The following is a 14874-nucleotide window of genomic DNA, read 5'->3' on the forward strand; positions in this document are numbered from 1 at the left end:
GTCTTTTGTTCATTTTACATGTTTCATCTGCATGTTCTCCTTCACAGAATACACACGGTCTGCGCACGGTTATCCTTGAACCTTTGTAGGGCTTCCGTTCGTCATGGAAAACCGGGGTTGCAGTAGTTGCAAAGCTACTTCGCTGATAGTCCAGGTTGAACCTTGCATTGAATGGTTTGCTTCCTCTTTGTTCCTTTTTGGGTGCAGGGTCTTGTATGTCCCCAAAAAGAGGATCTGTTGCCATTCTAGCCTGTCGCTCTATGAAGACAACAAGCTCGGGAAACTTTGCTCTTTTTTTATTACGTTCATAAAAATCGTAAGCAGTAGCTCGCCACCTCTCCCTGAGTCTGTATGGTAATTTTAGGATCACCAGCTTCATTTGTGATGGGGTGCTCATCTCTTCCAAAAATTCAATGTCTTGCATTGTATTTAGACATCCACGGAGAGCAATTGAGTAGGCATGCAGTGCTCTTTTGTCCTCACTTTTAATAGCAGTCCACTTGGAAACTTTCTCCATACAAGCCGCTGCGATTAGGAGTTGATTTCCGAAGTTTTCTTCAAGCAGTCTTTTAGCTTCGTTATAACCCTTCTTGTGGTTTGTATACCGACAACTTCTTACAAGCTCTTTTGCCTGGCCTTCGGTAAACTGTTCAAGGAAGAAAAGGCGGTCTTTGTAGTTGTCAGTTTTTTCTTCAATTGAATGCTCAAAGACTCGGATGAATGACAGGTATTGTAGTGGATCTCCTTTAAACATGGGTATCTGGCTGGTAGGAAGTAATGAATGACGTTGTTCTTTTATTAGTATTTCAGTTATTTTATTCTGTTTCCTCATCACCTTTGCCAGGTTGCTGCTTTCGCTTGTTTGGTGTTGATCAGTGTGAGACTGAGGGGCTTGAGTATGAGAGGTTGTTGGCAGCACATGCCGGCTTCGACCAGCAGGGGCAGCACATCTTGTCTTATGGCTTGTTTGGTGTTGATCAGTGTGAGACTGAGGGGCTTGAGTATGAGAGGTTGTTGGCAGCACATGCCGGCTTCGACCAGCAGGGGCAGCACATCTTGTCTTATGGCTTGCAGCAGTATGGCTTGGCCACTGGTCCACCTCTTCTACCTCTTCTTCATCACTGTCCTCCTCCTCGTCTTCATCACTGTCCTCCTCCTCGTCTTCATCACTGTCCTCCTCTCCTTCATCACTGTCCTCCTCCTTGCCTTCATCATGTAGCTTATACAGTTTATCTTTCATTCTTCCATTGTCATGTTGTTTATTTGAACATGCCTCATTGTCTTGACCACGCTCTTGTTCCTCACTATTTGATAGTGTTCTTAATGTTGCATCTGCAGCGTCAATGACAGTTTTCATCTCAAGCTCCTCTTGTAAGGTATTTAGGGCTGCTTGTCTGTTTTCCAATTCATGACTTATTGCTGCTTGTTTGGCTTCCAATTCATGACTTTTGGCTTCCAATTCGTGCTTCAAATCCCTTTGTTGTTTTTCAAGGTCATTTTTTTTCTTTAAATTGGCAAGACGTGCCATCGCGGCAGCTTTTTCAGCTTGAGTCCTTTTAAACATAGATGAAGTTGTTGAGCTCACACCACTTATACGACTGCTTGGACCCCTTTTGCTACTTCTGTAACTGGTTGGTGCCTTTTCTTGCTGCTGGGAACGGGTGGCAACCTCGCACATGTAAGTTGTTACGATATCATGGAATCTGCTAAAAGGATCCATTTTTGAGTGCCAACCTAGGTTGTCTTGTACTTTATCCTCCTCGTCAATGAGATCCTGAATGGTTGCGTGATTGTTTATAACTTCTTTTTCAATGGCTCGGAATGCATCAAAATTGTCTTTAACAAGCAACACATTTCCATGATCAATCATTAATTCTTCCATTGCATTCCTTTTTATAGTCAGTGTTTTAATCCCTTTGGTTCTTGTCTTTTGGAGTTGGGATATATGAATTAGGAGGGCCTTTTTTGTGAGCCTTTTATCCCTTTTAGGTCTACAATCAGGCTCTTGCTCCACAGGGCCTGTTGCTCCATTTTCACTTGTCTCGTGGAATTGGCCTTCCTGGGCTGGTTCAACAGCTCCATCCTTTTCCGTTATTTCAGACATTCCGTTATTGTATTTATTTTATTCTTTACATATAACGAATTGTAACTTTAAATGTTATAATCGAACGGCGAAGTGATGTGACGTCAGAGCCTTCAAAGTGGGTTTACTTTCTTCCCGCTGATGAATGCTCTGCAGTAACATAGTATTTGTCCACTGCTATATATGTCGGAATTTAAATCAGACAGTCTATTGCGTTACACTAATGTCCATTTTCCACACGCCCAGACAATAATAATTGTGACGGTTCCACATCGATACGGCGCATAGTCCGTTCCGTTCTATTATCCACAGTATCACATTTTAATTAGTCCGACGCTAGAATGCTCCCCGGCGTTCGCAAGGAAGCGCACACAGTAGTAATGTCCTGAGTTGGTTCCATTCATAAATACAGCAGCGCTATCCGTTATCCAGTTCTTCATTAGAGGAGGTTTTATTTAAAATCTTCTTACCTCTGCTTGTCCTTGTGAGGGAGGTGATCCAACTTTATACTCACATAGCACGTCCTTCTTTCACGAGGATATTTTTTCCTCTTTTTCAATCGCGTCCTTCTGTCGTGAGGGTAGTTTCAAACTTTATAGTGGCCGACTGTCATTCCTGTGTGCTGATAGTCGTCCACGATGCACCCGCTATTGCCTTTTTTACACTGTACCAAAGTTGTTGATGTTAATGAGTTGAATGTCCACAGTTGCTTCTCTTACGGTGTACAGGGTTTATTGTTGTCCAAATGAAAGTGATAATGAATTAAAGGTTTGACAGAACAGTTGTCAGTTGCTCCGTGCCAACAGTATAACAGTGTTTGAAAGTAAGTCCTCAGCAGGTGCATGGCTCAAGGCTAATCACCTAGTGGGTTATATTGGGTGGTGAGCCCCCTAGTGTCCAAACATTGTCCAAACAGTGCATGGTTCCAATATATACATAATGTAATATATATACACAATAATAATATAATATATATATATATATAACACAATATATATATAATAATAATATAATAGTATATAATCCACCAAGTCGGTTTCTGCCTCTACAATGCACTTGTTTGTTTTTTATTTTATTTTTATATTGAAATGTTGAAGAGGAGATGTTGCAGTTGTTGCACATAAATGAAGCACTTTTTTTGAAAAGTATACTACTTTTGCAATGTAGTTAAAGGGGATCTTATAAATGGCCTTTTTCAGTGTTTAGCATTGTTTCCTAGCTATGTGGACTTATATTAATATGATCTATGTCTCTAATTCTCATATTGGCGCATTCTTCCAATTCTCCTCTCACAATATTCACCCTCACTGAACTGAGTCATCTGAAAATGTGCTGATTTGTGATGTCAGAGAGACACTGCTGCATGATAATCAGCTGAGTTTCCACACAGTTCCCACAGTGGTTGGAGCCCAGGCTCAAAACGTGTTTTTGAGTACTTGATTAGAAATACAAAACAATGAATTAAAAAAAAATATATTACAGAGGTGTTCCATAAACCCACAGGAATTGTGTAAAAGTGCCCAAATAGTGAAAGAAATTGTAAAATAGTTCCCCTTTAAATAAAAGTTGTGAAAATGTGGTTGCGTGTTGTGTCAAGTGTACATATATTCATAGTACGGGGAGGCGCCGTGGCAGGCCGGCCCCTGGCCCCTTGGGTTTCTGACAATGTGGCCCCCTGAACAATTTAGTTGAATAGCCCTGATCTAGTGGCTGAATGTTATCTATAGCACCTTTAATATCTAGTGGCTGAATGTTATCTATATAGCACCTTTAACATCTAGTGGCTGAATGTTATCTATAGCACCTTTAATATCTAGTGGCTGAATGTTATCTATAGCACCTTTAACATCTAGTAGCTGAATGTTATCTACAGCACCTTTAACATCTAGTGGCTGAATGTTATCTATAGCACCTTTAACATCTAGTGGCTGAATGTTATCTATATCACCATCTAGTGGCTGAATGTTATCTATAGCACCTTTAACATCTAGTGGCTGAATCTTATCTATAGCACCTTTAACATCTAGTGGCTGAATGTTATATATAGCACCTTTAATATCTAGTGGCTGAATGTTATCTATAGCACCTTTAACATCTAGTGGCTGAATGTTATCTATAGCACCTTTAACATCTAGTGGCTGAATGTTATCTATAGCACCTTTAATATCTAGTGGCTGAATGTTATCTATATAGCACCTTTAACATCTAGTGGCTGAATGTTATCTATAGCACTTTTAACATCTAGTGGCTGAATGTTGTCTATAGCACCTTTAACATCTAGTGGCTGAATGTTGTCTATAGCACCTTTAACATCTAGTGGCTGAATGTTATATATAGCACCTTTAACATCTAGTGGCTGAATGTTATCTATAGCACATTTAACATCTAGTGGCTGAATGTTATCTACAGCACCTTTAACATCTAGTGGCTGAATGTTACCTATAGCACCTTTAACATCTAGTGGATGAATGTTATCTATAGCACCTTTAATATCTAGTGGCTGAATGTTATCTATAGCACATTTAACATCTAGTGGCTGAATGTTATCTATAGCACCTTTAACATCTAGTGGCTGAATGTTATCTATAGCACCTTTAACATCTAGTGGCTGAATGTTATATATAGCACCTTTAACATCTAGTGGCTGATGTTATCTATATAGCACCTTTAACATCTAGTGGCTGAATGTTATATATAGCACCTTTAATATCTAGTGGCTGAATGTTATCTATATAGCACCTTTAATATCTAGTGGCTGAATGTTATCTATATAGCACCTTTAACATCTAGTGGCTGAATGTTATATATAGCAGCTTTAACATCTAGTGGCTGAATGTTATATATAGCACCTTTAACATCTAGTGGCTGAATGTTATATATAGCACCTTTAACATCTAGTGGCTGAATGTTATCTATAGCACCTTTAACATCTAGTGGATGAATGTTATCTATATAGCACCTTTAACATCTAGTGGCTGAATGTTATCTATAGCACCTTTAACATCTAGTGGCTGAATGTTATATATAGCACCTTTAACATCTAGTGGCTGAATGTTATATATAGCACCTTTAACATCTAGTGGCTGAATGTTGTCTATAGCACCTTTAACATCTAGTGGCTGAATGTTATATATAGCACCTTTAACATCTAGTGGCTGAATGTTATCTATAGCACATTTAACATCTAGTGGCTGAATGTTATCTACAGCACCTTTAACATCTAGTGGCTGAATGTTACCTATAGCACCTTTAACATCTAGTGGATGAATGTTATCTATAGCACCTTTAATATCTAGTGGCTGAATGTTATCTATAGCACATTTAACATCTAGTGGCTGAATGTTATCTATAGCACCTTTAACATCTAGTGGCTGAATGTTATCTATAGCACCTTTAACATCTAGTGGCTGAATGTTATATATAGCACCTTTAACATCTAGTGGCTGAATGTTATCTATATAGCACCTTTAACATCTAGTGGCTGAATGTTATATATAGCACCTTTAATATCTAGTGGCTGAATGTTATCTATATAGCACCTTTAATATCTAGTGGCTGAATGTTATCTATATAGCACCTTTAACATCTAGTGGCTGAATGTTATATATAGCAGCTTTAACATCTAGTGGCTGAATGTTATATATAGCACCTTTAACATCTAGTGGCTGAATGTTATATATAGCACCTTTAACATCTAGTGGCTGAATGTTATCTATAGCACCTTTAACATCTAGTGGATGAATGTTATCTATATAGCACCTTTAACATCTAGTGGCTGAATGTTATCTATAGCACCTTTAACATCTAGTGGCTGAATGTTATATATAGCACCTTTAACATCTAGTGGCTGAATGTTATATATAGCACCTTTAACATCTAGTGGTGAATGTTATCTATAGCACCTTTAACATCTAGTGGCTGAATGTTATATATAGCACCTTTAGTGGCTGAATGTTATCTATATAGCACCTTTAATATCTAGTGTCTGAATGTTATCTATAGCACCTTTAATATCTAGTGGCTGAATGTTATCTATAGCACCTTTAACATCTAGTGGCTGAATGTTATATATAGCACCTTTAACATCTAGTGGCTGAATGTTATCTATATCACCATCTAGTGGCTGAATGTTATCTATAGCACCTTTAACATCTAGTGGCTGAATGTTATCTATAGCACCTTTAACATCTAGTGGCTGAATGTTGTCTATAGCACCTTTAACATCTAGTGGCTGAATGTTATATATAGCACCTTTAATATCTAGTGGCTGAATGTTATCTATAGCACCTTTAACATCTAGTGGCTGAATGTTATCTATAGCACCTTTAACATCTAGTGGCTGAATGTTATCTATAGCACCTTTAATATCTAGTGGCTGAATGTTATCTATATAGCACCTTTAACATCTAGTGGCTGAATGTTATCTATAGCACCTTTAACATCTAGTGGCTGAATGTTGTCTATAGCACCTTTAACATCTAGTGGCTGAATGTTGTCTATAGCACCTTTAACATCTAGTGGCTGAATGTTATATATAGCACCTTTAACATCTAGTGGCTGAATGTTATCTATAGCACATTTAACATCTAGTGGCTGAATGTTATCTACAGCACCTTTAACATCTAGTGGCTGAATGTTACCTATAGCACCTTTAACATCTAGTGGATGAATGTTATCTATAGCACCTTTAATATCTAGTGGCTGAATGTTATCTATAGCACATTTAACATCTAGTGGCTGAATGTTATCTATAGCACCTTTAACATCTAGTGGCTGAATGTTATCTATAGCACCTTTAACATCTAGTGGCTGAATGTTATATATAGCACCTTTAACATCTAGTGGCTGAATGTTATCTATATAGCACCTTTAACATCTAGTGGCTGAATGTTATATATAGCACCTTTAATATCTAGTGGCTGAATGTTATCTATATAGCACCTTTAATATCTAGTGGCTGAATGTTATCTATATAGCACCTTTAACATCTAGTGGCTGAATGTTATATATAGCAGCTTTAACATCTAGTGGCTGAATGTTATATATAGCACCTTTAACATCTAGTGGCTGAATGTTATATATAGCACCTTTAACATCTAGTGGCTGAATGTTATCTATAGCACCTTTAACATCTAGTGGATGAATGTTATCTATATAGCACCTTTAACATCTAGTGGCTGAATGTTATCTATAGACCTTTAACATCTAGCGGCTGAATGTTATATATAGCACCTTTAACATCTAGTGGCTGAATGTTATATATAGCACCTTTAACATCTAGTGGCTGAATGTTGTCTATAGCACCTTTAACATCTAGTGGCTGAATGTTATATATAGCACCTTTAACATCTAGTGGCTGAATGTTATCTATAGCACATTTAACATCTAGTGGCTGAATGTTATCTACAGCACCTTTAACATCTAGTGGCTGAATGTTACCTATAGCACCTTTAACATCTAGTGGATGAATGTTATCTATAGCACCTTTAATATCTAGTGGCTGAATGTTATCTATAGCACATTTAACATCTAGTGGCTGAATGTTATCTATAGCACCTTTAACATCTAGTGGCTGAATGTTATCTATAGCACCTTTAACATCTAGTGGCTGAATGTTATATATAGCACCTTTAACATCTAGTGGCTGAATGTTATCTATATAGCACCTTTAACATCTAGTGGCTGAATGTTATATATAGCACCTTTAATATCTAGTGGCTGAATGTTATCTATATAGCACCTTTAATATCTAGTGGCTGAATGTTATCTATATAGCACCTTTAACATCTAGTGGCTGAATGTTATATATAGCAGCTTTAACATCTAGTGGCTGAATGTTATATATAGCACCTTTAACATCTAGTGGCTGAATGTTATATATAGCACCTTTAACATCTAGTGGCTGAATGTTATCTATAGCACCTTTAACATCTAGTGGATGAATGTTATCTATATAGCATGTAACTCCTTCAAGCACTGCAGACACAAGTGGTTTCCTTTCGACGGGTTTATTAAAGGCTTGGTCCTCCAATCCACCGTGAAAACTTAAACAGAAACATATACGTTGCGTCAGGTCAACACAAACAATAATATACACGATATGAAAACAATACATCAGAAAAGCAAAATACAAATAAACATTAATTACCTCGTTGGCTGCATGCTACATAAAAAAGGGGTCTTGTTCTTCTGTTCTTGGTAACAGTCTTAGTGGTACACTACACATAGTCGTACACTCTTCGAATCTAGAGAGCCTGTACAACTCGTCTCACCATTCCTGCCGCTGCAGGTGTCTTAATGAGTCCCAGTCTCCCAACATCCCTGCCGCTTGCTTGCAGGTGTCTTAATCAGACCCAAATGTAACAACACAACAGCAGCCTAACGGGACACCACATATGACCAGACGTCAAAATGAATATATTATAAATTGTAGCAAATTAAATAATAAAGAAAATAAGAAATGAAACATAAATACATTCTCAAATATTACACTTACAAACTGAAATAACATAAATGATGAAACCATATAATGGCCACAGTTACACTCCCACCAAATCGCACACACGTGGGATTTCTCTGAACATAATTTGGTTATCTTCTAAATTAAATATTTCTTGTGGTCATTCAGCCGCTAGTTGTGCCCCTCCTGGGGACCTGTACAGAACTTGTAAGTCGCCCTGTATAAAAGAGTCAGCTAAATGACTAAATGTAAATATCATCATTAACATAAGTTTTAGGCAAAACATTAAATTAGTCTGCTTCGAGTAGCGTTATAACCTTCTGTACAGGTATCAAGGAACACTTTTAGTTATAGGTTTACCTTTTAAGGTGGTGTCACTCACCCGCAATTTCAATTTTCTCACCCTACCATCTGACCCCGTGTATGGCCCTTAAACATAGCCAGGTAAGTAAGAGATCATATATTTTGAGATCCTTCCTTCCTTCCACATAGATCGGATCAAAGCAGTCTATGCCAGCGTAAGTGAAGGGTGGAGTTGCTTCCGATCTTGTGGTAAGTCACCCCCTCTTTGTCCTTCAGTACATCTTCTGTACTTTCTACACTTGACACATTCCGAGAATCTCTGTAGGCGATCCAATGATGATCTGTTTTCCTTTGCTTTAGTGTTGCACACAAAAGCCTTGTGGAGTTCAGGATCATCTTCCTTAATTTCTCCCACCTTGAGTTCTCTGACAGGTCGTTTTTTCTTCTTTTTTCTTTTTCCTTTTCTTTGAATGGTAACGGCATGTCGTAGTGACCATTGTTCTTTTGCGTGATGGTCTCTCTCACCTTCGACAGGCACTTGACATGTTCTTGAGACACAGGGTCATGTTCTCCAGTTCTTTCTGAGAAGTCTGATTCAAGAACTCTTATGTCTGAGAGAGTCATTTCTTTTACTTGTGTTCGGCTCACATAGTGTACTTCAGTCTTGAGATTAACAGAACGTTTCACACCTGCTGTTACTCGTCTCAATACTATGCGATGGCTGATTCCGATGTCGTCGCCGTAGTCTACGCAGGGATTCCCATGGCCAACAATACTCCATCCAAGGTCTGTACGCTGTGCATAAGGCTGACTTTCTTCGCCAGACACAACTTCCCTTGGAAGCAGGGCTTGTGAGCAGTCGTACCCAATGAGCAGACCTACTTTACAGTCCTGCATAGGTGCAATCTTTCCTTGGAGGTGCTCTAGATGGGACCACGCTTTTGCAGTTCCATCTGTTGGTATGTGTGTTCTGTTGGCTGGAATGAAATCCCGAGTATAGACTGGTGGTAACAATATCTTCTTACCAGAGTAAAAGCCACGGATTTGTAAGTTGTCTATTCTTTCAGAGCTTACTGCTGTTGTTCTTGAGGTCATAGTAGAGAGCTTGACTTTGACCTTGACTTTGGTTGCTTCCAACGCTTCTGCTACTTCCCTTATAACAAAGGTTGTGTCGCTTTGAGAATCCAACAGAGCGTAAACAAGGACTTCTTGTGTTGGTTGAGTCGTGGATGAAAGCCACACAGGAATTATTGCAGTTGTTTGTGTGTTAGCTTCATGAAGTATTACTCTATGTGAAGTAGAGTTTGTGGTTGTTTCTTTGCATTGTGTCGATTGAGGTCTTTCTTTGTACCATTGTTGACTTGTACTTGGCTTTTCTTCATTTAGCTTTAGCTTGGCTTGTGGTGGTCTTTGTCCTTCTTTGGCTCGCTCCTCATGCAGACATGTAGGATGTTGCTTGTGGCACACGTCGCACACATTCCTACTGTTGCAGCTCTTTGAGTAGTGACCAGACTTGAGACAACCAAAGCATAGCTTTCCAGCTTGAACAAACTTGACTCTGTCTGAAACAGTTTTCTCCATGAACGTCCTGCATTTATGCAAAGTATGCCCGTACTTCTCACAGAAAATGCATGTTATAACAGTATTTTCATTGGAACCTGTGGTTAGTGTCTTTGCTCCAAAGCTTTGATATCTTGGGCATTTTGGTTTTTCAGTCTCACCTTGTTTCAGTGACTGTAGTGATGTAACAGGGTTGCAGGCAATTTTTGCTTCTCTTGTCAGAAACTTTACAAATTGGCTGAAGGAGGGGAATTGGTTACGCTCTTCTTCTTCTTGGATAACCATCCTGTTCCATCTCGCTGTTAACCAATCAGGCAACTTTAAAAGAATTTTCCTGTTTTCATTACAGTCATTTAAAATGTCCAATGCCTTGATGTTGACCATGGCAGCCTCACAACTCCTGAGAAAGTCTGCAAACTCTCTGAGCTCAAAGCTGTCCTTAGATCCCATCTTGGGCCATGCTTGGAGCTTGTCTCTGTATGCTTTTGCTATTGTAAATGGATTACCATATCTCTCCTCCAAAGTCTTCCATGCTGCAACATAGGCAGATTTGGTTCCGAGTAAGAAATAGCCATCAAGTGCTTTCTTAGCTTGTCCACTTACATACCTACGGAGGTAGTATATCTTCTCCTTGTCTTCAATGCTCTTCTGATCAATCAGTATTTCAAAGGAAAGTTTCCAGTCATTGTATTTCAATGGGTCCCCACTGAATGATGAAGGTTCAGGAATTGGAATTCTGTTGACACTCAAAGCACCTGCCAGCATCTTAACAAGCTCTGCTGTACTGTCATTTGAGGAGGTGGTCACAACTTGTGGTACGGGAGACGTATACAGGGACAGAGGACTTGTGGGAGCAGGCACTTTGTTGTCTGCTACCCTCTCATGTTCTAGTACGTCTTTCCGCTCTTCTGTGGCCTCCAATTGATCGTACACAAGAATTCTTGCTCGTGCTGCATTAAGACCTTTCACTGCCTCCAAATGCTGTATCTTTCTCCGCTTTTCCTCCAGAGTCCTTTGTATAGCTCCATGTTCTTCTTCCAGTTGAGCTTTAATTTTAGCTTCCTCTTCCTCTCTCTTTATTCTTCGTTCAACCTCTTCTGTTTCTCTTTCTAAACGTTCTGCTTCTCGTTCTAAACGACGCTTTATGCCTGCTGCCTCTTGCTCAGCTATCTTCTTTTTAGCTTCTGCTTCTAGGCACTGCATTTCCAATTGTTCTTTTTCTTGTTCTTTTAACACTTCCAGAACAGCTTGGCTTGCAGCAGCATCAGCGACAGCATCTCGTCGCTTTACAGAAGAACTGCTTGAATGCACTGAGGTGCCTTTTCTGGAAGAAGTGGCAGAACCAGATTTATAAGCACTTTTCCTGGAAGAAGTGGCAGAACCAGATTTATAGGTGCTTGAGTCAAAGAGAGAGCCTGCTTCTGGCCACTCTTTCTCTCCTTCTTCTAACACACTTCCCCCCAGTCTAAATGTGGCTCTGGACACAATTATCTCAGAAATCCCTGCACACAGATCCACTCTTAGACGCGTGTCCTGGTCTGGAGTTGAGATGTCACGTAGTTGATCATAAATATGCTGCACATCATTAGAAAGACCTGTGACATCTGTAATGATATCAGTAAGCAGCTCATTAGACAAATGTTCTGTTGATTGTGATAACGGACCTTTAGAAGATTTAACTTGTGTCCTCCATTTATTGTAAATGTAATTAAATCTTTGTTGAAGCGCTTTGATCTTATCCTCCTGCATTGCTTTACCCTTCTCTGTTAGAGTTCTGGTTCTTTGAGATCGTTTTGGTACCTCTTGCTGAGCTTCAGCACCTTCTTCCTGACCTTCTTCAGGTCGGTCTTGGGAATTTGCACTATCCCTAACACTGTCCCCTACTTCAATTGCAGGCCTAATTGGCTCTGTCATTGTAAATCACTACTTTAAATTTACCAAAATTTGTAAAGAAAAAATAGTAAATACACCTTTAAACCTTTAGCCTGTTTTGTACTCAAATTTGAATTAAATGCAGTACTCTCCGAGCAAATCAAATTGCTTAATTCAATTGGCTTTCAAAATAACCTCCACATATATATTAAGCGCTTCAGAACGCTTAGGAACATAAATATTAGATGCCAATAATAGCCTTCACCTATAAATTATACGTGCCTTTTATAGGTTATAATTTCCAAAACACACTTTAAATTAGAAATTAATTCAATCAGAAAATATTTATACTTTAACGTTGACACCTTAATGTGTACAAATGGTTAGCTTCAGTTAAATTATATAGGCAAATAAGTCAAAACGTTTTTAGCACGCACACCACAGTAATTAGAATTCACAGTCAAATATATTATAGAAACGTTTACAAAGCACTCTTCTTGACCTGACCACTCTTAACTTATAATGTCCAAGTCCTTTATGGCTTTATCTTGAAACGCTTCTCATTATACTGTGTGCATCTTCTTACTTCTTGTGTTTATGCGTGTATTGTTTGTGACTCATCTGTCCTTTGATGACGGCGCGCCGGCAGCGCAGCAAACAATTGTCGGGGAAGATCCGCTGGACGCCGGCCTTAAACTTGGACTTGCTTCATCGCCCACTTGCATCGATGAACAGTCGAGTTTTCACTGTAACTCCTTCAAGCACTGCAGACACAAGTGGTTTCCTTTCGACGGGTTTATTAAAGGCTTGGTCCTCCAATCCACCGTGAAAACTTAAACAGAAACATATACGTTGCGTCAGGTCAACACAAACAATAATATACACGATATGAAAACAATACATCAGAAAAGCAAAATACAAATAAACATTAATTACCTCGTTGGCTGCATGCTACATAAAAAAGGGGTCTTGTTCTTCTGTTCTTGGTAACAGTCTTAGTGGTACACTACACATAGTCGTACACTCTTCGAATCTAGAGAGCCTGTACAACTCGTCTCACCATTCCTGCCGCTGCAGGTGTCTTAATGAGTCCCAGTCTCCCAACATCCCTGCCGCTTGCTCGCAGGTGTCTTAATCAGACCCAAATGTAACAACACAACAGCAGCCTAACGGGACACCACATATGACCAGACGTCAAAATGAATATATTATAAATTGTAGCAAATTAAATAATAAAGAAAATAAGAAATGAAACATAAATACATTCTCAAATATTACACTTACAAACTGAAATAACATAAATGATGAAACCATATAATGGCCACAGTTACATAGCACCTTTAACATCTAGTGGCTGAATGTTATCTATAGCACCTTTAACATCTAGTGGCTGAATGTTATATATAGCACCTTTAACATCTAGTGGCTGAATGTTATATATAGCACCTTTAACATCTAGTGGCTGAATGTTATCTATAGCACCTTTAACATCTAGTGGCTGAATGTTATATATAGCACCTTTAACATCTAGTGCAGGGGTCGGGAACCTATGGCTCGCGAGCCATATATGGCTCTTCTGGTGACAGCATATGGCTCCCAGACATTTTTGAGAAAGAAAAAAAAACTAAAAAATCTTTTTTTTTAATACTTGTGATATATATATATTTTTTTTGTATCCACTTTTTCTCCCATTTTTCTATATTTTCTCCCATCCCAATTCAACCCTCCCCTGTCACGAACGCTGTTTCTTGCCTCCCACAAGCCGGCTGCAATGTGGACTAAGTCATACATAGCACAAGTCCCCTCCGGTACTTGAGGTAACAGCAGTCGCATCTTTTCACCTGCGCAGCTCGATCTCTCAGTGGCGAGGAGTAACGCGTGGGAGGATCACGCTGCCCCCGACACTTCCTGATTCTACTGCGCAGGCGCACCAACCGACCTGTAGGAGTCGCTGTCCACAACGCCCGATCCCCACCCATCAGTTTCCCACCCCCTAATACGGCCAATGTGTATTAGTACGGACGACCAGCTAAACTGAAAGCAAATGTGGAGCGCTGGGCTCGAACAGGCGAGCCCAGCGTCTCCAGTATTCATGGCGAGCGCCTTGCCCACTACGCCACGTAGCCGCCCAATACTTGTGATATTTCTTAATAATACTGTGTCATTTTAAAGTAAACAGAAATTAGTTTTGAAGATACAGCTAATAGTATCTGTAGCTGAAGATATAGCGAGCAGAGCTGGCGAGGGAACACAAGTGGACAGAAATAAAAAATCTTCAACCTGAAGACCAGCTGATTCTTAAAACTTGGAACGAGCTTCCTGTGACATACCACACAATGCAGCGTGAGTATTGCCGTATTGACCATGTTTGGCTCTACATATGCATGTGGGCAGTCATTCTGTCATATGAGGAACATTAAGACCAACCTACGCTCACGTTTAACTGATGGAAGCCTCAACGCCTGCATGAAGCTCAACCTCACCACGTATGAACCAGACTACAAGGCCATCAGCAAAACCATGCAGCACCAGAAGTCGCATTAAAAGTAAGACATATTTAATTTATTATACGTTAAAAATACTATATGGCTCTCAA

General features: G+C 39.4%; 1 protein-coding gene across 1 annotated transcript in view; it reads left to right on the forward strand.

The window, feature by feature from the left end:
• Nucleotides 1-14874, forward strand: part of LOC311248625 (X-linked retinitis pigmentosa GTPase regulator-like) — a gene marked incomplete at both ends in the record, with an annotated part of 56327 nt that overhangs the window by 30657 nt on the left and 10796 nt on the right. The gene's annotated exons all lie outside the window — the stretch shown is intronic.

Source organism: Notolepis coatsorum (genome assembly GCF_963971535.1).
Source record: "Notolepis coatsorum genome assembly, contig: SCAFFOLD_286, whole genome shotgun sequence".
NCBI lineage: Eukaryota > Metazoa > Chordata > Actinopteri > Aulopiformes > Paralepididae > Notolepis > Notolepis coatsorum.